Here is a 26,694-nt window from a genome sequence, read left to right as displayed (position 1 = left end):
ATTTTAAGATTTGTATTTAAATAAAATATTCATTTACTATTCGAGTGATTCATTATTACAATTATTCATAAATAACTTCCGTTTTTTATTAGACATTTATTTTGTTTTATTTATTATTTATTTTGTTTCTTTTTTAGTTATTTATTGTGTTTTTTTTTATTTGTTTTAAATCCTTAGCTATTTAGTGAAAGCAAAAACTCGTTTGTCCCGGTGACTCATAATGGATAGAAACGAACAATAGATTCTACCTAGCAGCATCGGAAGTTATTTATGACTCGACCTAATATGCTTGCATTAAGAAATTCAATCATTTCTTTTGAAAATATCTTTCTTTGCAGCAATTTTAAAGCTAGAGATGCGAAGACAATTTGAAACGAAAGTATTATGTATAAACGTTGTTCCTCTTCTCAAAATGAAAATAAAATTCTGTTCTCTTACTATGAATATTTAAAAACTGCAGTGCATAAATGTTGACGTAGAATAAACACAAATTTTGAGTTATTTAAAGTTATCTTTGAAATTAAATTGTAAAGAAGCTTTAATAGCAGCAACCGCGAAGAGAATTGTACGACAAGGTGTTAACACTGTTATGTTGAATGTTACTGACGTAACATTCTGTTTCTTAGTTCTCCGAGTTGTCACACGTTTTTGTACTCGGCGTTCATAAACACAGTGACGTTAAACACACAACAGAAACTCGCAAAGTATATATATACGTACTCCTCTCCGGTTCTAAACCGACGTCCATACATTACGCGCGAATACGAATTTCCATAAACATCCGCACTCTAATCATTACCGCATTGCCGTAGTTCAAAGAGTCATTCCAATTAACCCTTTCGTGACCAGAGTACAGGATATACATATAGGTCTCAAGTACCCGCACTCTGTGTGCAATATGAGAAATCATATTTTTTTTTAGCATCACACCGTAATAGTGAAGCTCTGCGCGACGTGCTTTTCATTCTCCTGCTACCGTGTATTCTCGCGTAATTATTCCATACGAGATAACGCGCGTAGCTTGGTCGGAGATGCATAAATTCTCTTTTTATTTGAATAATATTTTAGCGAAAATAACACAAAACATTATAAAAATGTATTTAAAGTAAAAAAAAAATATCGCCCAAACAGGGACTCGAACCCTGGACCCTCAGATTAAAAGTCTGATGCTCTACCGACTGAGCTACTCGGGCGCTTGGGTCTGTTTTCTTTCAAGCATTATTTCTACCAGAAACGGGAAACATTTCATGAAATCAAAATGACCTAAAATCGCACTAATAATTTATTTGTAACAAAAGTCGATTCTTAGATAGTTATACATGTTTCCTAGAAATTGTAATAAGTAGAACATACAGTGGCCCACAAAAGCATTCGCACACCTTTAAAAACGCAAAGACTTCTTCAAAATTGGACCAAATGACTTGAATTTCTTTTGAAATTTCAGAGGGACTCAGTCTACAAAACTGAAATATATTCGCAAATGGCGATGTGTTTTGAATGTCTCTGGAGGTCAAAACGAACGAACAAAAAAATAAAAATATCATGAAAAAGTTGTATATAGTACCTGGGGTTAGTTTTTACGACACAGTTTAGGCACACACTTTCCAAAGAGGTCGCAACGGCTGACCGATTAACCGGACCAAAAAATGCGACATTAATGACCGTCGTAAAATTCGTACGAGCACCTAAAAAAATCCATAAGATGCAAATACAAAAATCCCAGAAATTATGAGTGGAACCGCAACTAAATCGGCACGATTTTTTAAGGGAAAACCGAGCACAAGGGTAGCGCGCCGACGCATCAGGAAATTAAAACTTAGCCATCACGGCGATGGAATTGTTTCGATGCCAGGGAGGCTAGAAGCCGCGCCGAGTCGGTGAGTAACGGCGCAATATTGTTTCTTCAGGGAGAATTTCCGGCGAGGAATGCCCGCAGCATCCCGGGTCTTATCTTCTAATTCACGTTCCCGCGCTTCCCAGCACGCAATATTTCACCGGCCGTTCTACATATTGCGCTCTACTGCTGGCCTTTCATTTCCCGCGCCGGCCAAACCGTCTTGCTTTCCTCGAGCAACATCCACGACAATCGTTTTAGGATACCTGAACACTTGAACCACTTACTGTCGCAACGCGACACTATCGTTTTAGCTCCCTTCTCCTCGGACTACTTTGAAATTCACGCTTCATCATTCATTCACGAAAGTCTTTTCTTGTTTCGCTTGCCTGTTCCGTTTCATTGCTCGAGCATTTCTTTTTCTCTCTCAAAACATGCTTGTTTCAAGGAGTGCTGGTGCTTCACTGAAAAGAAAGAACTAGTCATTTTTCAAATAAAATTTTGAAAATATGTTCTTTTTATGGCATTTTTTACGCTGAATCGAATTATATGTATGTAGAAATTAATCTTCCAACTTCTATTATTTTCCAACTTAAAAATCACAAAAAATAGTTGTTTTTTTTACATAAAACGTGTAAGTTGGAAGATTAATTTCTACATAATTCGACTCCGTGTAGAAATATACTGTAAATAACAATAAAAAATGATTAGTACTTGGTTTTCAGATAAATGCTCCCTCTTGAATAAAATTTTAAGTACAGCTAATTATATATATATATATATATATATATATATATATATATAGTCGTTTTGTACTCGAAAGTACACATTTCTGCTTTATACAATTTTATTTTACTCGTCCAATTTTTGAGGAGGAAGTTTATATTGTGTTTTTAACAGTGCGCTAATTAGACATTACATTAAGTTCAACGAATAAAGGATGAATAAGGATTAACAATGATTTGTGTCTCCAGTTCTATAAGTGTTCATTCTGTTGCCCAATCCTTGTGTTTCAAACATTTATTCTTGCATTTCTTCATATTTTCTTCTCCATCGAAGTATTGCAAGTTTTATACAAACCTAATTCAGCTCTACAGAAATGTTTGCAATTGAACACTCATTACTCCAATACTTAAATTCCGTTCTAAAAGTAAATAGATCACAATCCTCTAGGAAAATGTATTAATATTTGCTGTGTCAAAAATTGTTGACCAATTTATTTCTTCCACATTAGAACAATAATATTTAGGAACTGAACCACATATTATAATATCAATTGCACAATAGCACATGCCATAGCAATGTACTCTAATATCCACTTCCTCCAAGTATTTGAATACGATTTCAAATATTGCGACACGAGTGTTGCGACTGTCGAATTCTTAGATGGAAAATGATATGAACTTCTCCGATTATCTAATATCATATCTGGCCGCGATCCGTAAAGGTTTAGAACGAAGTTGACTCCGCTCGAGTCACGAGGGTTCCCGACGCTCCCAACGCGTTCAATCGAACTTTCCCTGTTATCGACGGGCGAAAGTTCCATCTTTCGCCCGACGTCACGAGCAGGGGAACTGACGCAAGTTTCCGCAAGATATTCTGTAAGTTCCGGAACCCTCTGACGTCTTCCCTGAAAAGAGGACTGCGAGCAATCCGGGGGATGAATGAATGTGCGCTCAAAATTGATATACAGGTTCCACGGTGGAAGCCGAAGTTCGGAAGCGTCGGGGCACCTGCTGGTCTGGTCGCAAAAAGATCGTTTGATCAGGTTCGCAGTATATTGCTGTGTATTGATTTTAGAGTAATTATTTTAACGGTGCAGTTCTAATTTCTAACCTTGGAAGAACGAATGTTGACATTAGAAATATTCGTCGGACTCCATTGAAATTAATCATGCATTAAATCATGTATTAAATTATGCATTGATCTTTTTTATGGGTATATATTATATACTTTTTTTATTTTGACCTAGATTATGCTTTAACCTTTTCCATACTTAGTCTGTAGGTGGTACAGATGAGAGCTATATTGTTTAATTTGTGGTATTTCTGAAAGATTTTTTTCTATCGCGATAATTCGTGATAGGAATGTAAGTACAATTAGTATGATCTGAATGACATTCACATAACATCACTATAATATACAGCCATAAAAACAATATGAAAAATCTATTATACTTTTTCGTGTTAGAATTGAAAGGGGTAAATCAATGCAACTATTTACGGAACAAACGAGAAGTGCAGATTCCCTTTTCTTTTCGGCATTCAAGATTTTAACGGCTGTAAAAGATGAAGTATTAATATGACAAAATATCACTTTACTTGTATTGTTGAGTTTCATGAAAACGTTGTAGCAAGTTCAGATAAAGTTCGCAAAGGTTTCTCACGTCTAATCGATACTTTAATGCTGTATTCACCGCGAAGATAACAGGTCATTTGCTCAATTCAATTAACGTGAACTGTTTTCGTGGCAAAGCAACGTTTTGCGCTTGTAATCAGATTTAACTCTTTGTAACTCCGTGTAACTTCGTTCTCACTTAACAGTTTCGTCATGTTTCTTAATCTAATTTCACTTTTAGCAATAAAGCGGAGAATTTAATTCTCACACTTCACAGAGTAGATTTAATATTTTTTTAAATTGCGAATTCGTTACTAATTTACATCTAGAGACAGATATTTGCTATTTTCGATCTCTTTTACGTCGCCGTTAGAAATTCTAGGATTAAATTATTAACTTAGGGTTATAATTACTAAATTAGGGTTAATCTTCCCGTGGGTGTATACGTATTTTTACAATTTCGCAAGATGCTTTCGTTTTCGAAGAATGAAAGGAGAATTGAAAGATTGATCTTCGAAGAGGTCCAGGAATGATGGATTTATTTGAAAAATATAACAAAATAAATAATCTTCTATATTACTTTTTTATATTATTAAAGCAATGTTATCTTCGTAGCTCTTGATTGAATTTTTATCTCGGCTGATGGTATTAACTGTGGACGCACGACGAGGTTCCCTTTGACTTGTCACTATAGACCTTCCAGTCGTGCGGTGAAGACGTGCCTTATCCGTTCTTCCAAATAAAGCCGTATTTAGATCGAAAAGTATTCCACGGTGTTTTATTTAATAGCCCAGTTTCCAATAAGAAACGATATCGCTGACGGATCTTTGGTCCCCGATCGGACGGCACGGCAGCGACCTGTCTGATAATGAATAGTCTCGCGCGGCAAACAGGGAGAGACGAACCCGTCGTTGGCCTAAATACCCGCAGGGCTTGACGTTAATTTAACGGCAGCGCCGGGGCGCACGGGTGGCAGGTGGGAGTTTCAATATGTTGAACGAGCAAGAGGATCCTGCAGCCCGCGCGAACAAAACGCGGCCCTCTCGCCGCGGCACAAGGTCTTCCGGCTTTGAGATTAAACCAGCGCGCGAACCCCCGGGAAATGTTCCATTGATATCCGCGGAACGACACGGAAAATGGCTCGTAAATGAGAACCACGGATCGCGGTCCACGTAAATATAGGAATCCTTTGGAAGCCACTCGATCATCTCGCGCGCTTTCAAACGTTACTCGGTTTCCTGCCTCGAGACCTGCTCGTCCTTGCGACCTGGAAATCATTCTTTCTCGGGAGACCGGGTCTCTCGTCTCCATACAGTAATTTCTCCGAGAAATGTTCGGAGGTCGGAGTTGAAACTGGCTGATCTGGGAATACTAAGTCGCGATTCTTCGAGCCCCGCGGCTCGTTTTTATAGAAACCCGGAACAGTCTGGGAAAAAGGAAGCGACCAGCATGCCGGTGTACATTGATATATATATATATATATATATATATATATATATATATATATATATATATATATATATATACATAATGATGCTAGGATAAAAGCGATGACTTAACTTTTTCATTTCTAATTTTTTGTCACGATTCGAAGGCAATTCGGAGGCCGCGTGACAATTCGACGATCGCGTACATAGTATCTACCAGTAAAGTCATAGTATCTACAGTAAATTCTCTCTAATTCGAGCTACATATAAATATAAAGATGTTGAACTGATATATAAAAACTGAGTCATCCTCGTAATCAGCGAATCATTTCATCGCATGCCACGAAAATCATTCGTTTCTATGACTCGGAATAGTAATTCGTTCTCATTTGCCAAATTATATTCGACCTTTTACATCTGGCGAATTGTTTTCTCCTATGTTCTTACATCGCGAGAATTCTGTTTCTTACACAGTAAAACTGTTTACTTTATCTCGAAGCTGATTCTCTTTCCTGCCTCGACAAATGTTCCCCATTCTGCCTAAAAAAAGTCCCTCATCCTTGACCTACAAGAATCATGTGAAAGAATCGATAAGGATAATAAAGATCCTGTCTCCTGCTTCGAAAATAACTCGTTCTCCGCGGCATACCATTTCTAGTATTTATTAATCGTATTATTTCAGTCTCTTGCAATTTTTCCACGATTCGGTGCGTCATGAAATTATGACTCCGTATATCCTAGCTGCACTTTGTAACATCTATTCATTAGAATGCGGAGAATATGATATTTTTCCTGACAAATTGAGGGAGATTGAAATCAACGAGCAAAATTTTCGAAGGAAAAATTCTTTGATCCAAGCAGTACGTATTTTTCGCGATTTAAGGAATGAAGAATGAAAGGATGAAAGAATTTTGGAATTGCAAACTAGAATTAAAAATAACATAAATCGGTCTTATAAATTCCACCGAATCGCGTGACGTGCAATAAAGGTTTCTAGACAGTCTTTTTTTAAACCGCCGCAAAGCCTTGCTGATCTGCCACAGTCATCGTTGATCCCCGGCGATCATCGTCGCGACGGCCTTCCTTATTCTAGGAAATTAACCATCGCCGTCAGATAGGTCCGCGGACGCGAGACCATTCTAAGGTTTCACGATCGTTCTCAATCCAGCTTTGATCTATACTCAACGCGCGAACTATTCCGTCGTGCGTAAAATAAGGTCGCGTCCATCTCCCCTGGGGCACCGGAGGTCGTACGTATCTCCTTCCGATGAAAAATTACTCTCTTCAAACAAGAAACGGCAAAGCGACGGGCGCACACCTACAATTCTTAATTCCAAAAAATCACAACGACAATTTGATCAAATACGACATATAATGGCCCTCTAGCCAACGAAATAAATATTAAATAATAATTCGTCCAAAGCGAAAAACTAAACTATAAAACTACGAATCGATTATTTTCCGTACGAATTCCTGTACGAATTAATTCTTATTCGAGTGAATTCTTGTCCGCATAAAATCTTGTTCGGATAAATCGTTATCTAAATAAATTTTTATTTGATTTTATACTTATTCGATAGCGTCGAATAAAATTTTATTCGTTAGTCTTTACCTCCTATTCGTTGTCAGAATAAAATTTTCTCCGACTCTGTTTTCAGAACATCAAAGATTGTTAAAATGCTGTAGTCTCGACAATAGCGTTATATTGGTTTTTTAAGTGTTCAATTGGAATAGAATTTAACGTTACATCATACTACCAATGGAAAACCGACGTTCTTCAAAATACAGGATTGTGTAATGGTAATAAAAGCTGATCGTCGCAAAGACACTACTTTCCCGGCAAGATCGTGCTCGCTAATGTAATAAAATGACACGTTCGTCGTTAGTGAGTCGAGAAACGAGACAATCACAACAGCCAGACGGCGGCGTACCGGCTCGCGTTTTAATTACAGCCCGCATCGCTGCCTGGGAAATTGTCTCCGAGTTTAATTAGCGGCGACGCATTCGGAGCAACAATCGATATTTTTCCTGCCCCTTCTTTCTCCGCGGCTTTCGGCGTGCTCGTTGGAAAATATCCTGTTCGCCAAGTAAGTAGGTCATCGCTGTGTCATTCGCTGTTAGGCAGGCGAAGTCGAAATCTTCCTTTTCTGCCCCGCTTCGTGTAAAAAGAGCAACTTTCTCCGTGCTTTTTGCTTCCCTTAGGAAGCCCCGACTTTAGCTCGAGCGAATTTTCGCCACCGTAAAATGGCGCGTGAAAGGGAAATTGAGAAACGGAACGAGCTGCCGGATTAAAATTCAATACCGCACAAAAGAATATGGTCTGAATGCGTCTGTCAATGCGAGCCTTGAAATTTTAATTTCAAATTAAACTCCTCGTCCTTGCAAGTTCTCTCAGACGGCCACTTGCATTTGTTGTTAATAGAATTAAGGTTTCTTCTCTTATTTGATAAGATTAGGATCATTTAATTTGACCAGTACAATAAATCTGTTCGCTGCCAAGCCTATTTTGAAGAAATCTGTTCTAGATGCCTGCATTAAAGAAATAAATAAATACATAATAATAAGTAAAAAATTATAAATAAATCCTTTTTTTTTGTTAGTAATGAATTGTAAACGGACGCGAGGTGGTGGGCGTCTACCGCGAGATAACTAGTAGTTGACAGCTCACATGTTGAAGGAAACAGAGGAAAAAAGAAACAGATAATCAATCACACAGACCCATTTAAAGTAAAAGAAGAGATACAGAACCAAAGAGAAACACAATAGAAGCTCCCTTATCCGAACAGTTATTTTTACAACATTCCAGTACCCAAACGTTCTATTATCTAATCATTGTATAGATTAGATACATTATCACCGAGCAGAGAACCTAAATAAAATTTTTAGATAATGGAATGTTTTTGTACTGTATTACAAAAATAAACATTAATTAATAAATATTCAGATAAGATAGTCTCTACTGTACGAGTTTTGTTTATATGCAATACTAGTATAAAAAGAAAAACGATACAAGCGAATCACTCACAAATTAAGTGAAACGAAAGGAAAAACAAGAGATGTATTTCTAGGTCAAAAGGCAGAAATAAAGGTCATTCAATCATACAAGATTTTCTTTTAGCCAACGAAAGCCATTTCCCCTTAGCTCCGAGAATTTGTTATGCACAAAATTTTAACGAAGCCGCTTGCTTTAAAGTAAATCGAAAAACGAATTTCCAAGCTGTGAGTTGCTTTTCCGGATCACGTCGCAAGCCTCTTCAGCGAGGTCATGAAACACGGTGCAGCGTGCGAGAGTCGGAGTCGTCGGAGTCGTCCCTGAATCGCATTTACGGCGTTAAAATTCCAGCGCGAAATATATGGACGCGGAAAGCATTTCATTGGATCGCCATCGGAGAGGATGAAAACCGCAGCGCGAGGCCGGGGAGGTAGGAGCGGAAGAAATAGACGAAGGAAGAGCTCTCCTCGGACACTTTCCTCTGATTGCCTGTAAATCAGATACGAGGCGGAAAGCCACTCGGAACGTTAAAATTCCATCGATCCTCCCGGTCGGGAATCCATTTTCCCCGATGGACGGCATCTACATGCGCCGGCGACCGAACCGGCAAGATATAACGAGGAAATCCGCTCGGGCCGACAGAAGTATACGCGCGATAATCCGCTCGGAGTCGGGCCGGATCGAATCCCGCGGACGTGGGTGTATCCGGGGTCGGAGCTTTTCCGAAGCGGATAGCACGCGGAATACATATCTCGTGAGGCATAATCGTCTTGAGCCTGCTGACCCGGGCAAACATCGGGATTTTCGACGTTCCACTGACCTCGGAGCGAAAATTCCCCGCAGGTATACACCAGGGACCGTTCCCTTCCGAGTTGCTTGATCGAGAATTATGGAGGCGGGGCCGAGGATGGAAGAGCGGAAACGAGGAAATGAATTGCTCGGCGAGAAGCAAAGTTTCTCGGATAGAAACATTCCTGGACCGACACTCGCGGGAAAGTGTGTTTAAGAGTCGGGCTTTGGCTGGTAGTCGAGGAGAATCGCGGCGAAGCGGAATACCTTTGCCGCGGACGATCTTCCTTATTGCTTCGGGTCGAGGATCAGGCTACGGAGCAGTTTCGGTGGAGATGAATGGATAGTTGAGGACAGAAACGAGAACAGGACGTGAAATATTAGAACTATGACTCTGTCGCGATTTTTACGATCTTCTGCGGTTTGCGACCAGAATTCGAACGGAACTGTTCACATTTTCGATCGGTTCTGATGTAATAGTTTCGACTTTTAACTTTTCTGCCCTCGGCAAATAGTTATACGACCAGAACTAAGTGGATCAAGTCAGAGTTGGATGAATGAAAGTAAAGCTAGATAGAATCGGACAGAACTAAACAAGATCAAGCAAAGTTAAATAGAATCAGCTGGTACTAAGTAGAATCGGTCAATTAAAATCAACCACGAGTCACTTTAAGTGCCTGGCACTAACGAGAATCGGCCAAAACTAAATACATCAAGATAGATCTAAATGGAACCAATCAGTAAAGTCTAGATAGAAATAACCAAAACCAAACACAGATCAAGCCAAATCTAGATGAAATCAGTCAGAAGTAGATAGATTAAGTCAGATCTTGATAAAATCATCCAGAGCCAGCCAGGATCGGTCAGAACTCAACCAATAAGAGCTACATAAAACGAACCAGAGCTACCGATGATCAATCAGAACAAATTACCAATTAAAACTAAATAGTTTTAATACTATTTTAATAATTTTAATCCGTTTTTCCAACACTAAAGCCCAATGAAAAAAGAAAATGAAATAACTATTCACTGAAATAGAATCATATCCTCTTCTCTAAAATTACACCACAGCTCCCGATGAATGCGGCTTTGCAAATAGAGCGCACTGCAGTCAAATAGAATTAAAGGACTACTCGAATCATTCGAACCTCGAACCGTAAACGGTTTTCGATGGAAGCATGAGCACTCACGGCCAGAAATACCAGCAGATAGCCATCGAGACGATCGTATTTTCGAGGTCCAAGCTCGGCGATCGTTTCGTGAAAAGTTCGCCCAGGTGTGGGTCCGATATCGGTCGTTTATCGAAGGGCTTTCCGCAGGATCTTAGGAATGTTGGCCCTGCTCTTCTCTCTCATTTCTTATCTTCATTACTTTCGTCGAGGTGGCCGCGGCGAAAGGGGTACGGAACGAGATTTGCGGCACGATGGAAAGCAGGCCAAGAGAATCACGAGAGGGCGGAGGTGGGAAGAACATCTAACACTATATCTTGGCTGGACGTTGCACGACGACAAAATCGTCGTCGTTCAACCGACCGATTTCTGTCGGTCCTACGACAATGCGATAGTCGTATCGCGTATTATTTACGATCGGGCCCGTCACATTTTCTTACTAAAAATTGTTGTATGAAATATACAGGGAGTCCAGGAAAGTTGGGACCAAACTTATACTATGTGCTACTGAGGTCAAATGAATGGAAAAAGTTTGTATAAACTTATGTCCGAAAATGCTTTATTGAAAAGATATAAGCTTCCAAACATATTTATGATTTATTGTTGCAGTTGTAAGAAATGTTCGAAAATTCCGCCCGTATTTTGAGTACATTCCCAAGATTGATCTTCTGATTCTATCGTATCTTTATGAACCAACGCTTGTAGAAATTTTGGTCGCTTACGTCCTTTTCAATAAAGCATTTTCGGACACAAACTTATATAAACATTTTCCATTTATTTGACCTCGGTCCATACTGGACACCCTGTATAATAGCAGAAAATATGCGGAAGAGAAAACGTGATGCAGTAGCAATACAAGTATACATGTAATGATCGAATAAAAGCGAATTTCACCACTTTACTGCCAATTACGTGAAAATGACAATTTACGTGATCAATGCACCAGAATGACGCGAGATACTTTTGACTATATTCTTGATGCAATAGGTGGAAAGTATTTTCTCCAATTCTTTGTCCACTGATATACGGTTCTTACAGTTTTCCATCCATTCGTTCAATAAAATAGATCTGTTTCGCACTTCGGGAATTAATAACTCCACGAAATCGTTCATTTCTTTCATCGAGGCGTCGTCGTGTCGGACGCGGAGCATAAGAAGTCTTTTGTTTATTCCTTGTCGCGTTGGTCGGTCGGCAGCGATTTTGTCGTCGTGCAACATCTAGCTAGAACACAGCGTAATGCGGCCTTTGCCACGGGTCGAGGACGAGAACGCCAGGATCGAAGGACGCCGGTGTTTCCTTCCCGGTCAGCAGCTTTTCCTAAACCTTTTTCTACCTCGGCCTCCTCTCCTATCCGCCGCTTTTTTTTCTCCGGCTCCTCTTCACGTTGTCTATTATCGTCCCGGGCTCTGCGTCTAATTCTTTGTAGCGCCGAGCAAACAATCCAGCGTCGTCGTCGTCGTGGATTGTTTCGCAGCAAGAGCAGCTCGATTTTTTAACGCTCCAAGCTTGTTACCCCGGCGAACCGGTCCTCCGGACCGACTGAAGTGCACCTTTCAGTCTGCCGACCCTCTGTAACGGTGCTGCCCACCTTTCGGCCACGCTGCTGCTCGCTCCCGTGCTAATCGCTTCCCTGTGTTAGCGCTTTCGCAGCCGGTAATGCAATTATTGCACGACTTAGCAGTATTCCGACCGCCCCCCCCCATTAATTTCAGCCTAATTCGATTTGCACCTTCATGGGAAATTAATCTACGCTGCAGTCTCTTACGAATACTCGAGTTTAAACGACGCGGAAGTTGCGTCTTCTACTTGAAACTTTTAAGGAACACATTTCTGTGTTGGAATGATCAGCTTCGCGTATCGAGTTGTCCCATATTTCCGGATGGGAAAAGTTTTACTTAGGATTCGCGATTTTATACTTTCGCTGGTAGTTTCTTAAAATTTTATTCCAATACCTCGAATTAATTGTATACTGAAATAATGTAAAGAAAAAGAGTCAGCAGTACTTTTTATTCAAAATTTTGGGTTATTTAATATATATATATATATATATATATATATATATATATATATATATATATATATAAATTTCGATTAAAATTTTATTCGAAGAGTTTGGTCAAATTTTTTCGAAGAAAATATTATTGCAAGAATTTGTTCAAAATATTACTCGAACGAAGTTTTATTCGAAATGCTATTCGAATTTTATATCCGAGTAATGCCGTGTTGTCGTTACGATTGGATCTAGATTTAGCGATTTATAGTTATATCTATATTACTTCTCCCTGTGGGATGCCCCACAAATAGCAACGAACTTCTTCGAGATCCTCGATACCCAAGGAAATACGCGCCCGGCCGCTCAAAGGCTGTTTTCGAATGAAATTTCTCGGAAGAACAACAAGTTCGTCTCAGAAAGAACGCGTTTGAAAATGAAATCTCTCGGAGGAACAACAAGTTTCGCCGGCGTTCGTTCGAGCACTCGGGGAATGAATTCCCTTCGGTACAATTTGATGAACTAACGCAATCGTCGAAATGAAGAAGGAATTCGTTCAGCGGGGACCATTCCGACGCAACGAGGGCCCTTTAAAATTCGCCGGGAAAGAAACGGCAGGAATAATACGGACGTCATCTTTGGCGTTCCAGCGGGAAACTTCCACCGAAATTGAATCGCACAATGAAGACGGACAGACATCCTTGACAATGCCGGCGAACAGGGGAACGAAGGGAATAGTGTTCCCCGGGCCGATTCAATTTCCAACTTCTCTACGCACGGCGGGCACTCGGCGCGCTCCAAAAGCGACAACTTTCTCCAATCATAAGCCGTGAAAGTCTAAACTCGCTGGTAACATCTATGCTGGGACTGGCGGATCACAAGGGGTTAAGGCTCGTAGATAAAAGAAATTAGATTTTCGACGAGACCGTGCACGCTGGTAGAAAGTTCGGTTATTAGTGAAACGCGAACGATGACAAACAATATTTCAGTTTTATATTCTGAAAGGAAGGAAAATGTGCAGAATAAACAAGGCGTTGAATGCTGGAGAAAATAAATTTATACGGACCTCTACGATGCTGTAGCAATTACCAGCGCGATTCCAATAATGAGTATACAACTCAATACATATATGGATAGTAGGAGTTAGTATATATTTTGATCACATTGTCGATGTATTTATAATTGTTTAATATTTATTTTCTAGGGAGAGGACAATTATATTGTTTGTGAGCAAAGTTTTTGTGTACATGTAATTCAATCTGGAACTTTGTGGGAACTATACAAATTTGAAAATTGCTGATTATTGTTGGCTGGTTCTACTTCCACGAAAAACTGATGAAGACTGATGACATCAGTTTGTGTGGCCAAATATTTGAAATGAAAATAAGAAATGACTATTTAAAATAATTAATTTCAGACTGTTATCCTCAGTGCTGTTATTTGAAAATCAAAATAATATCAACCCATTGGAAATGATATTTCAAATAATAAATTATTTTAGACATAATACGCAACAAAAAAGATTTTATTTGAAGAAATCTTTGCAGCCATTTGCTTCGAGTAAAATTCTTCAAAAAGTTCACGATTAAGAGATTTTTCTTTGCGTCTATTTAATATTGTCGCAAAAGAAAATAATCGTTCCAGTGGTGCGGAAAATGCGAGAAGAAAAATATTTCTTATCATCGGACAATCAGTTAACATCGTCAGATTGGTTCTTTTATCTTGCAAAGATGTCAATAAGAATGTCAGTATAAACAAGATTCCGTGCTGATAATAATTAGATCTTCATACAATTTCCAAGAAGAATTTCACAATTATCTCAAATAATTATTTCAAATAAGTACAAAAATAAAGTAATATGTCATTGAAAATAATGTTTTAAATAATGTCACTTCAAAAGTGATCACAGGCATGGAAATAATTATAAAATAGAATGACATGTTATTTGAAATATATATTTCAGATCTAGATCTGGACAAATTTATAAATTTATCCAGGTCAAATTTATAAATAAATTTAATAGGGAACTGTTCTCGAAAGTAAACATTTATCATACAATAATTAATAATTGCTAAATAAATCATACAAGAATAAATTCTCTTTTAAATAACATTCTGAAATTCGCACAGAATTTCGGTCATGCATTTCTTTGTTTTCATCAACAATTGAATGATCGGTAAAAGTAAAACGAACGGAATCTTTCATCAAGGTTCCGTCACAAATGAATTATGTCCCATTATGAATTCGCAGTTCGTTTCAACACGTAAACGCTCGGAACGTGTCCTCGCGAGTTTCGTGATGTCTAGTGATGCTTATTGCTGAAAAAGCGCCAGGCTAAATTGCCGTTCGCGATATTCGTCGTTGGCAGAGTTTCCCCACTCGAGATAAGATCCCTTCTTCTCTGCTTATCGATTTTCTATTAGCCGATATTATCGCTGGATATTAAACGTTGTCGGATCGTTGCTCGGGCAATATGCGATACCGTCGCGAGAAGAAAACTGGAGTAACAGCTTTCTTGCAGATAAGATCCGACAGGCATGGCCGCGATCTCCGTCAGAGGATCCCTCAAACTTCGTCGCGAAACTCGCTCGGCAAAATACCGGGCGCTGTTACACCACTATGGGGACTATCTTTGCGTAATAGATTCGCGCCAAGTTTTTCCACCGGGAAAACTTTTACTCGTGCTCGACTTCTTCCGATCTCTCGCGTCCCACGATAATATTTACAGCCTTCTCGAGGGAACTTAACAAATAAATATGTTTCGGGATTTGACGCGTTTGAATTTTTCGCGAACTTTTGGGAACCTCGGATTCTGCTCGACAATTGGACAGTTTTTAACCTTTGTTCGTTATTTTTATGCGGAGGTGTACACTCCTCAATTTTGAACAGGATCCTCTTTTCTAACAATTTCCCAAAGTTTTCCAACAATTCTGTGTTGTACTAATTCAATTACATCGTAACCCAATTTTGCAATTTAAATACATTGTGTTCTAATTACATAGTACTCCAACTACGGTGTCATTCAATTATACAATTACACTTTCAGTTGATTCAATTGCTAGTTCTTTTAATTACGAACGTAATTCAAATTGTGTGTACGTGAAATTAAATGTAATTCAAATACAGTTCTTCAAATAACAGACCAGAACATTGAAGAAGTGAGATGCATTTTAATGTTTTCCTTTCGTACACACATTCTTTGCCATTTCTGTGTATTTTCTTCTCTCATAAGCTATTAATTAATTACCTTTTAATTTATAATTTTAATTCACTCACATCGTAGTTCGTAATTACTGTAATTTAATTACTTAGTACTTTGTAATTGTACTCCAATCGCAATCATGAATTACATTGAATTTACTTGAATGGAAATTTGAATTACGAATTACGATGTGATCGAATTATAATGTAACTGAATTACTTCGTGATTATAATTCCTTGAGCAATTTAATTGTAGTAGCTAATAATTAATAAGAACGTAATTGCAGGGTTACGATTATAGTAAAATGGTTGCAATCGTTAGTTTTTCAAAACCAATTGCACATCTGTGAAACCACCCTTTGAAGAACTTTCACCGCAACTCGTGTGGCTCCCGAAAATAGAATTCCTCGGTCGCCGGTGCGTCCAACGAATTTTCCGGCGCAACAATCCTTCCGCCATCGAAAGCAATTTTCCAAGGTACGTCGGTTTTCCGCAAAAGCGTTGATAAGTATCCACTGCGCCGGCATCGGCAGAAGTAGTTTGTGGACCGACTCGTCGCGCAATATCCGTCGGCGGTTAGGTACACGGCGCAGAAACGTCAGCCGGAGTCTATTTGCGCTCGCGACTCGACGCAAACGTCACCTTCAGCTCGCGGAAACTAATAACGCGGTTAATGCAGACGTTTCTGAGCGCAAACCTGAAAGCTGGAAAGCGACAAGCGGAAAGCGGGAAAAGAAACGCGGGCAAAACGGTGGTTGGAACGGCGACGTTGCATCCGGCGACGAATATTTGGCAGCGCGGCGCGTTTATTGCGATCAACTTTTCCCCGTAAAGGACGGTTTATGGTCGCGGGGGACGATTTACGGACACCGGCGGGCCCCGAGATGTGGCTCGCAATAAAAACCAGGCGTTATTGGCGCGGCGGCGCTGTTATTATGCATACGCTCGCCGTTTTCTGTCCGCGGCCGGTTGTTTCTCAGATCGATGGAAAGAAATTGTCCGGCGGAACTGCGCCCGCAAACCGGAATGCCCGCAATCTGAACCAATAAAATTCCGTAATGATATTCCCGTACCCGGACTGGACCCTGAATTCTGTGGCTGCGAGGAAGTACGCCGCAAAACACGTGTTTTCACTTCCGAGATATCGTCGCTTAATGTTCCGATCACCAATATGTACTTCGTTTTAGCGGTGTTTCAAATTGCATAATTTTGTTCAGTCTACAGAATTTGTTTTCACGGTGTCACTTCTGATAAATTAATGCGATTAATGCAGTAACTTAAATTTTTTGAAATTGTGAATTGCGGTGTTTCTTCTTATAGCCATAGAATTATGCTACCCGCTGTAACGGCGATGGGGATGTTGGGGATGGCAACGATGCTTGGCGAACCGCTGTTTCGTCCAGAAACATTTCGCTGGATCCTCCAGAATTTCGGATATTTGACACTGAACCAATCGAATTGATCGAATTGGCCAGTTTCACATTTTCTGTTTCAACGTTTTCTTCGAATTGAATAGACCCAAGCATGCATTATAATAGAAATGTTATGTTACTAATCTTTAGCACGATTTACTGTGATTTACCATAAAAGTGCTGTGATTTTAAAGAAAAAATAAACGCAGAATATACGGAACTTAAAAATGTTCTCTCGTAGTTGGATATAAAAATATACGCGTTTAAATATTCGCACCTTTCGTTTCGCTTGCTTTCTACTATTTTAATGAATACAACGTTCTTAAAATATCTGCAACCTTTTGTTTCAAACTTATGGAATCTAACAAACGGGCGCGGACTATTGAAAAGTATATCTACCGTCGATCATTCAGACCTTTGTTCCCTTTTGTTTAATGACTCGGCGCGTGGGTGGACAGCTTTTAATACAGATCGTTTCGGAACAACGGTTCTTTGTAAACTTGGACCATTTTCACTCGGTACGTCTGAAACGTTTGTTATTTCGATTTAAACGATTTTCAAGAACGCTTGTCCCGAATAATCGGAGAATTGGCATCGTTATATCGAAACTCCGTTGCCAAAGGATTCGTTAAACAACGTATTAATGTAGTTCCATTTCAAAGCGATTTCAATTCATTTAATTCAGTTTAGTGTCGTTACCGCGCTCTCAATTATTTGCACGCGTTTATCATCGAGCGTAATTCGGTAATTGCGTAATTCCAAACGTAATTATTATGCCGACATTAATAAATTGCACGTTTTACGCGATTTCATCGTGCGATGATATCGAAAGTTTCGACGTTTGCGATATAAAGATGAATGACAAGCTGATAAACTCAAGTTCGGCTACCATAAGCTTAAACATTAAAAAATTAAACTATTGAGTTGTTGCTAAAGTAATTTCGATTTTCCGAATAAATAGCTTACAAAAAAAGAAACGAAATTACTTTTGCAGCAACCCAATAACGATACTCTTGTTTGCAAGAGACAAGATAATAGCGACCTGAAGGAGGTCCTAAAAATATTTTTCGTTATCTAATCTCGATACTCTTAAAATTATCAGACCACATATGACACACTTCTCGCGTCATTAACCATCTTCCGGGAGTAATTAACTTCATATTTATCGAGTAAGATATATCACATTTTATTATTGAAAAAATAAACAACGTAAAGTAATTAACTTTATATTTATCGAATAAGACACATTAAATTTTCGTATTCAGAAATAAACAAGATAAAAGAATACAAAAATTCGATAAAATTCGTCTTGTTCGATAAATATGAAATGAATCACGCCCTAAGACAAACCAAAGGCACAGCAATTGGTCCGGCCACAGTAACCGGCTCTATTACCCTACAAGCTCAAAAGAATTACAATTTCAAGCAACAGCGAGCTTCCAATGCTAAAGACATCGGATCAAGGCACTGTGTCGAACAAACATTCTTCCGCATAAAAAGTATATTACTCATCGAACAACATTGGATGCATCAGCGACTACTCGCTTCAGATCAAAACTACCGCCACCGAACAGCAACCAAGCGGGTGAAACGACCGAGCCATAAATTCGCGAACTCACAGGAGCGCGACAGCGACCGTAAATACCGATCCCCAGGTGTCATTGTTCAGAAAACCAGTACAATGATAGCATCGTCGATGCGCGAGAGTGGCAGCTCTCGAAAGTTCGCGTAAAAACCTCGCACATTCGAGCATCCCGCGATGGGGTGCGCACGGCGGGTCATAATTCCGCTGCTACCCGCTCCGGAACGACGCGTTTCCGCGTGTTGGTTGGCGCTCTCTGCCGAGCCGTGGACCGTAAGGAGCCACCGCGGTGCAACGAAAGGAAAAAAAGGGAGAAAGACGGAAAAAGAAGGAAGACACAAAGAGAGAAAAGGAGGCACCGTTTGTATCGAGGCCCTGGTTGCGAATGAGTCACAGTGAGCCCATACATCGAACGAGATACTATCCGGAAAGGGGCTTTGTGCTTGGGGCGTTGTGCCATCGAGCAGTAGAAATGAGAACGAAACGACGCGACGCGACAAAGAACGATTATTTATCGCCGCGACTCCGGCGAGCTTTTCAATGCCGGTTAGTCACTGTCTGTTTAACGCTGGAACCTGCGACGATTAACCGGCACACGTTCCCCTATCGCGTGCAAATGCTAGCGCTCCACGCGCTGGAAGCTGCTCAATGACTCCGCCGTATCAAAAAGCTGCTTAGAAATCTCCGCTCGGCTCGCTGATGCGCGTACGATACATGCGAACCCTTCAGAGCGCTAATAGAAACGAATCAAATTTACGCGAAACTCGTGCACGCGCTACTCGAAGTGAAAGTTCGTCGGTTTTCTGGCTTTTTCTACAGTATAGCTTTTAATTTCGTTTCAACGGAAGCTATTTTTGTACGGTGAAACCGCGGATAATTCGAATCGAGATGAATGGTTGGATAATGGAACAATTCTTCGGGTTCGGTGCAAGAATACGTTCTTGCCGATTTGTACAAGGTATAAAAAAATGTCTTGGCGCAATTAGCATAGGTAATCGAAAGTTTCCGCAAAAGCGTCCACGACCAAATTTTTCGAAGTCGAAAATTTCTTTTAATCGTTTTATAAACGATTTCGAAACTAACAATTTAAACGAGTCAAAGTTTTGAAAAAGAATTTTAACCTTGAATAAGATTAATCCGATCCGAGGATGCAGATTTTACCTACCCTTTTTTGACACCCTGTACAATAAATCCTGTTCTGGTAATCGGATCTCTGCTGTGTTTCTTTAACCAGTTAGCTGTTGCAACGTGCTTGCTTGGTCCATGAAAGTATGTAACATTCGTAATACGCTCTTAATGCCGAGTCATCAACCTTTTTCTTCATATTTTATAAAAGTTAAAATGGGAGATTGGCTCCATCGACAAGAAAATACTCTGTAACAAAATCGAAATAAAAACGCTGCTCTAGGCTAGTGAGGAGTTGAAACGTTTCTTACATTAGCTAAGTGCCCTGTGCAAAAGTTATGTCACTTTCTAACGCGTTTTCGCTGGCAGACGTAAAGAAAAAAGTTCCGGAAACGCATTCGATGCAACGTATTGTGAGACCGGCGCGCCGCGCCGGTGTGCGTTGCTCGCGTACAACTTTCACAAAGAACAACCGAAGGTAGCTCTCGTGGTCGTTTAGCGTGGAAAAATATGGCGAAACTTGGCTAACCTTGAGCGTGACCATAAATTCCGGAAATACCTCGCAGACAATATTTAATCCCGTTCCGAGCCGCCAGGATCTTCCGTAACTTATCACTTGTATCACGCGGTACAAATATTATCTTCCGTGCTCTTACACGTTTCTATAGCGAGCAATTCGTCCCTCGAGTTTCCTATTTATAGCTCTAACGAACCAGTGTTGGGCATTATTTGAATCGTTACGAATAAATATTTATCCGAGATCGTTATCCGAATGAATTCTTTTCAGTCGGATGTTTTATTCGAACAACGATTATTCGTTATGCTTCAAAAATTAATTGTAAAAAGGAATATGGAAGAAGTAAATCGATTAACTATGAAAAAAGCACTATATTCTATCATTCTATCATTTTCAAATGGATTATTTTCCGTATGAATTCCTGTACGAAGAAATTTCTATTCGAATAAAATGTGATTTGGATAAAATGTTATCTAGATAAATTTTTATTCCATTAGATCTTTATTCGATAGTGTCGAGTAAAATTTCATTCGTTCATCTTTATCTCCTGTTCATCGTCCGTATAACAATCAAGAATTAATCATGGATTGAAGATCTGCGATTTCCTCGTACAACAATTTTTCAATTCGAAATGTCACTGTAAATTATTTCACAAATTAATCTTTTAATTGCAGAATGCACGATCGCGCAACTTGTTGCAGACAAATGAACGGAATTATGATATTTGGTGATTTCCAAGATCTCGCACAAGTTCTCTATACCCTTATTTTCCTTTGTTCTGCCCGAAGAAGCCGCAGGATAGATGGTTTGCGCAGAAAAACGTTTCACTTAATTCGCAAGACGTTTCGTAACGATCCTGATCGCAATCATAACGCGTTACAATAGTGATTTATGACTAATGTTCTCCGGTTTCAGCAAAGCCAATTGAATTGTCTATTGTACAACATTTTTTGGACTGTTCTATGGTCGCTGTTGACATTCGTTTCGTCGAAATGTTCAAAAATTATACTTGTTATACAACACATGGCGCGTTTAATGTTCCGCGGTTACGATAAACATCTGCGTACGTGGCTGCCATAAAGCCGACCATTCTGAGTCATTGCCAGGCACTCGCATAAATTTCCTTTTTCGAAATATTACCAGACGTCCTTGCGCAACAAAATTTGGTACGCTGAAACTGATACGCTTCTCTGATCTCTGTTTTGTCCATTCTCATTTTCTATTGCGTTGTTTCATCCTATTTAAATTTACAAGAATATGTTTAAAATATTTTTTCGAATAATTCTCCATTTTTTGTTCGAATAGATATTGTAAAATTATTTTTGAAGAATATGTGTTGTAAATTTGAATCCAGGAATGTACAATATTTTCCTCCGAACTTTCCAATACAGATTATATTCAATAATTTTCATTCAAATCGATTATTTTCCGAATAAATTCCTGTAGAAATAAATTCTCATTCGAACAACGAATAACGTTAAATGAATTTTTATTCGAATAAAATCTTATGAATTGTTACGTAGATAAATTTTTATTCGAGCGGACATTTATTCGATAATATCGAATAACACTTTGTTCGTTAACTTTTATCGCTTCTCCGTCATCCGAATAAAATGTTACCGTTCTCTGGTACAGTGACACACGGCAGCACGATTGAAGACGAGAAGCTTTCGATCGCAAAGGTGACTGAACCCGTCGCAGAAACGTGTTAACGCCGGAGCAGTATTGGGTCAAATCGGCATAGAGACGACTAAGGTGGCCTGTTTCCATAATAAGCTGGCCGGGAACATGGTCTTGGAAGCGTCTGGCCCGCTCACGACCCGACTTCGGCGCCCACGACCTTTAAAAATGAGAGACGTCTCGCGGATCCGACGAGTTTCCGGCGCGTCTGCTTCCTCAGTTTTACGACAGCGAAAACAACGGAATCGTCCGTGACACGGACGGATTCATAAAAGTTTCGGGGCGAAACCGGTTTAGTTGACTAATCGATGACACGCGAAGTAAGAGTAAGAGCAAGAAACGACGGGTCGGAGGAGGGTTGAAACGTTTCAATCTGCAGGTTCGCGGCAATCCGTTCGATCGTTAACAAAACAGTAAATTGCATCCTAACAGGCAGGAAACTCGCGTTCCCGATACCTGACCCAATTTCGGCGCACCATGGACGGACAATAAACTCCATTCGCTGCACCAATATTTGAATCCCGTCGTCTCTCCACCCTCCGGAATGATCCGTCTCCATCCCCGCGCTCGAGGCGGCGACAAATATTTGGCGAAAATTTCGCTGGTCGGCGACAACATTATTAACCCTTCGTGGAAGACAGCCGTACGCTGCACCGACTCTCACAGATATTCGGGGTTAGATTATTAGATGCGATACACTTTCAAGCATTATGGTTTGCTTCGGTGAACTTGGAGATAGCTAAGAGAGATATCAAAATGTCCAAATCATCATCAGATTATGGTAACATCTGTAACATTGTACAACGACGATCGCATAGAAAGAAATCCACAATTGTGCATCAACCTTGAGGGGCTAAAATCGTCTGATAGGACTTTCTCGGCATATTTTTTAATAGGTAATTACTAGATAAAAGATTTGGTCTTTCTAAAAGAATGTAAATATAAGTTTCAGCTTTGTTTTACAATTTTTTAAGAGGAAGAATTGTACAAAATAGCGAAGTTACTCGTTGTTTTCGAAACCCCTTCTCATAGAACATTGATTGCTGGCCATTGCAACTGGCAAGTACTGGGACGTTTCAATTAAAAATTTGTTGATGATTCATAAACTAGAAACTATTATCTAAAATTGTAGCGTACGGATTTTCGAATATTTTAATCATTGTAAAAATGGCCGCAGTTTGAAGAACTATCTTTATAAAATTAAAAAAAAATTAACTTTGAATACCTTATGCAGAATATCTCCATAAAATTTGAAATAAATGGGCTTTCGTTACGGCCAGGTTGAAAAATGTAGTTTCGACAGGAACACAAACGAAGTTTTAAGATAACATTTCTCTTATGAAAACTTTACCATCGCTCGCGAAATATTCGAATGTCGAAATATCGCTTTGACATGACGTTCTACACGCTTGAAACTTTAAGGAAATAAAAGAAAAATCTATTTCTTTTCTAACCGTTGGAGTGATGTCAAAAGAGACGTCGCGCAAGCTGGTCGTTAAATTATTTCGCTAGGAAACGGTGTCGGTTTCGCGTCCGGCACGCACCCACGCACACATTTTTACATTTTCATATTTTTCAGAAATGAGAGAGGAAGAGAGAGAGAGAGAGAGAGAGAGAGAGAGAGGAGGAGGGAGAGAAAGAGAAAAAGGGAAACGGGTACCTTTGAAAAGAACACCTCGCAAAGCTTCGACACGCTGACCCACTTCAAGAAATTTTATTCCCCGCTCGATTATCCGCGACGCGTGCCAGATTCGAATCGTCGACGCGGATAGGTCAAACGTTCCATAATTTATCCGAACGCATACAGGACCCGGCACGTACGGCGCCCGGGTAAATATTTTCGAAAATACTAGCGACGCCTGGATACGGTAATAAACGCGCGGCGCTGTTACCTTAACAAACTAATTTCCCCGGTTATTAGGTGTTTAGCATTTTTACTGACTAAAAAGGTGTCCAGGCGTTTTTGTAGCGACGCGGAATTACGTGGCTCTTTATGAGGCTACAAAATTTATGCACTCGTGCTAACAATGGATGAGAGAATCGCTACACAGTGAAAGTATCGGGAGATTTTTCGTATACTGTAATACGGTCGCCGAGCTGTGGAGTCTGTCAAAGAAATAATTTTTATTTCACTCTAGTTTTTCTGTAGTCGAGAGAGGACATTTTTATATTGCATAAAGATCTGCTAATTCCAGTTTGCAAAATGAGGATACGTTATCGAGAAATAATGCGAACAAGAAACTTATGATTAAAGAACATATTGGCACCTTTTAACCAGGTATGTAGATGTTTCTGACGAGTGTATACTCGTCATAACACAAAATGTTGTCATTCATTAATTTATTCGCTCGTCAAAAACAGCACTCTGGTTAAAAAGGATACTTCTGTTTTTACACTATTTTGATTTATCACGGTCTAGAAAAATAAATTCAATTTCCTTTTTATACGATTTCATTCGATTAAAAAAGTTATTTGATTTACATTTTTTAAATAATTACTTCCACTAACCGTAACTTTCTAAATATATTTAGCGAAGCATTATTGTAACAAGGACACCAAATAATGATGATCCGAGTACCTTTGTCCAGACGAAATGCACACTGCAGGTAAAGTTAAATTGGTGTGGAACAGCGAGTGTTCGCGAGCAGCTCGAAGCCGCCGCTACCAATCGTCAGCTGCTCCTCGCGATGGCAAGGTCTCGGCTGTAACGAGCCATCGCACGCGCGTACTTAATAATCGCGAGCTGTTTTTCCAGCCGACTGTTTATCATACCTGAAGTCACAACGCGGGCGCGGGCTCACGTACGTGCGCCGCCGGCCGTGCCTCTTGCGCTTGTTGGCCGGTAATTAGCACGTGGGATAATTAAGCGTGAGTAATCGGCCGGGCACGGGGGACTGTTTCCGGAAAGCTTGGCCATTCGTTACGGCAACGGAAAATTCGCGCGATTAAGCTGATTCCAGGATACGTCTACCGGATAACTACTACACTACCAACTTCGGGTGTTCAACGGAATTACCCCGGAAATTTAGGGCAGGAAGATCACTAACAGACTCTGGCTGCAGTGGACTATCAGGCAGTCGATTTTCTTTAGAATCTATTACACGGAAGTCGGTAACTTCGGCTAACAAGATTTTTCGGATTAAAGTTTCAGCACGAGGAATACATACTTCTCCTGATGTTACGAGAGTCGTTGTTCGAACATAACTTCGCTGTTCGTCTGGCGAAAGTGAAAATCGGGGAAACTTTTGGCGGAGATACTTGGAAGAGTATCGGCCTAGAATACATATTGATAGAAACAATACTTATGTTCATTTATTTCATAGTTATCTCCATGTCTGTGACCCCTTCTGAAATAACATTGTATGAAATATTATTTCAAATGACATGTTATTTTATTTGATAATCATTTGAAATAATTACGATGTTAAATTTAACGTTTGTACTTGATTTTCAGCTTCCTGCTTTAAACGAATTGTTGCGAAGTTTCCATAAAATAAAATCTTTTTGTTTGTTATTATATTCAGCGTTATTTCGTTTGACCAATTTGAAACAACGAAATAATTCATTATTTGAAATCGCTTGATCTCAACTGAGTCGACATTATTCTTATTTCAAGCAACAATTATTTCAAATAGTTATTTTTCATTTGTATTTGAAATGAAACAATTTGCTCATTTGCACTGTATGAGCGGGTTAGTAACTTCATAACTTGTTTCACTTGTCTCGTGAACATTTTGACATAAATAACATGCGCACCGCCTTGCACAAGCGGCGAGATTGAATTTATAATTACGATCAGCTGCAATTTGTAAATGAAAATGAATTCGAAACATTTCGCTAATAATGCGAATTATCATAAACACGTGTAATTCAGTTGCTAGCGATTTCTGAAACAATGAAGGTTCAGCGAATGAGATGGATGCGACGTTACCTGAACTGCCTGAGCCAGTCCAAGCTCATTACATTTCGCACCACGCGGGTGGAAGTCGTTGTCTGATCAAGATGATCACCGTTGCACAGTGATTCATTTTAATCGAGCCGTTCTGGAGACCGGGCCGGATTCAGACCATGGAAGATTAATGGTGCTTCCCGGCAAAACGTTAACACGAAAACGTTAACACTAATGTACACCGAGCTAGCATACCTGTCCAAGACTTTCTATCTCCCCTGGCTGCTGCAAGATTCATGTGTCCGGCGTCGACTTCGGTCGCGAGGAGTTACCCAGGCCCAGCGAACTGGGACAAAAACCGGGGCAGCCTGTTAAGTTTCGCGAAAGTTTAAACAGATAGAGAAGTTCGGAGGTAGCGAGGCGTTCGTGGGATCACGTGCCGAGAAATAACGACTAGAGACGGGACCTGCTTTGTGCGTCTTGCTCGGCGGGATGCCGTCCGATATAGCGCAGCCAGGAAACTCACCTGAAATAGGACCAGAAATAGAAGCCGCCTTCACCTATAATCTTCGGGCGACTGGTTCCCCGATAAAGAAACTAGGAATTTAGAGGCGGACTTGGCATGGAATCGGCGAATTGAATTTCTGCTCCTGATACGGCATTTTTTTATGATTATGGGACCTAGACCGGGAGGTACACTGACTGATCCATACTTTTGATGACTATAGGATCTGAAGTATCAATTCATTT

General features: G+C 39.8%; 1 protein-coding gene and 1 non-coding gene across 12 annotated transcripts in view; both read right to left on the bottom strand.

Annotated features, from left to right (window-relative positions):
- The window catches only part of LOC117217487 (Kinesin heavy chain 73), a 151,723-nt gene that overhangs the window by 100,405 nt on the left and 24,624 nt on the right, over positions 1–26,694 (bottom strand). The gene's annotated exons all lie outside the window — the stretch shown is intronic.
- Positions 1,121–1,193, bottom strand: TRNAK-UUU (transfer RNA lysine (anticodon UUU)). Its single transcript has one exon. It is a non-coding gene; the product is annotated as a tRNA-Lys (tRNA).

This window comes from Megalopta genalis, chromosome 12 (genome assembly GCF_051020955.1).
Source record: "Megalopta genalis isolate 19385.01 chromosome 12, iyMegGena1_principal, whole genome shotgun sequence".
Classification (NCBI taxonomy): domain Eukaryota; kingdom Metazoa; phylum Arthropoda; class Insecta; order Hymenoptera; family Halictidae; genus Megalopta; species Megalopta genalis.
The sequence above is the reverse complement of the archived record's forward strand: the minus strand, read 5'-3'. Positions and strand labels throughout refer to the sequence as shown.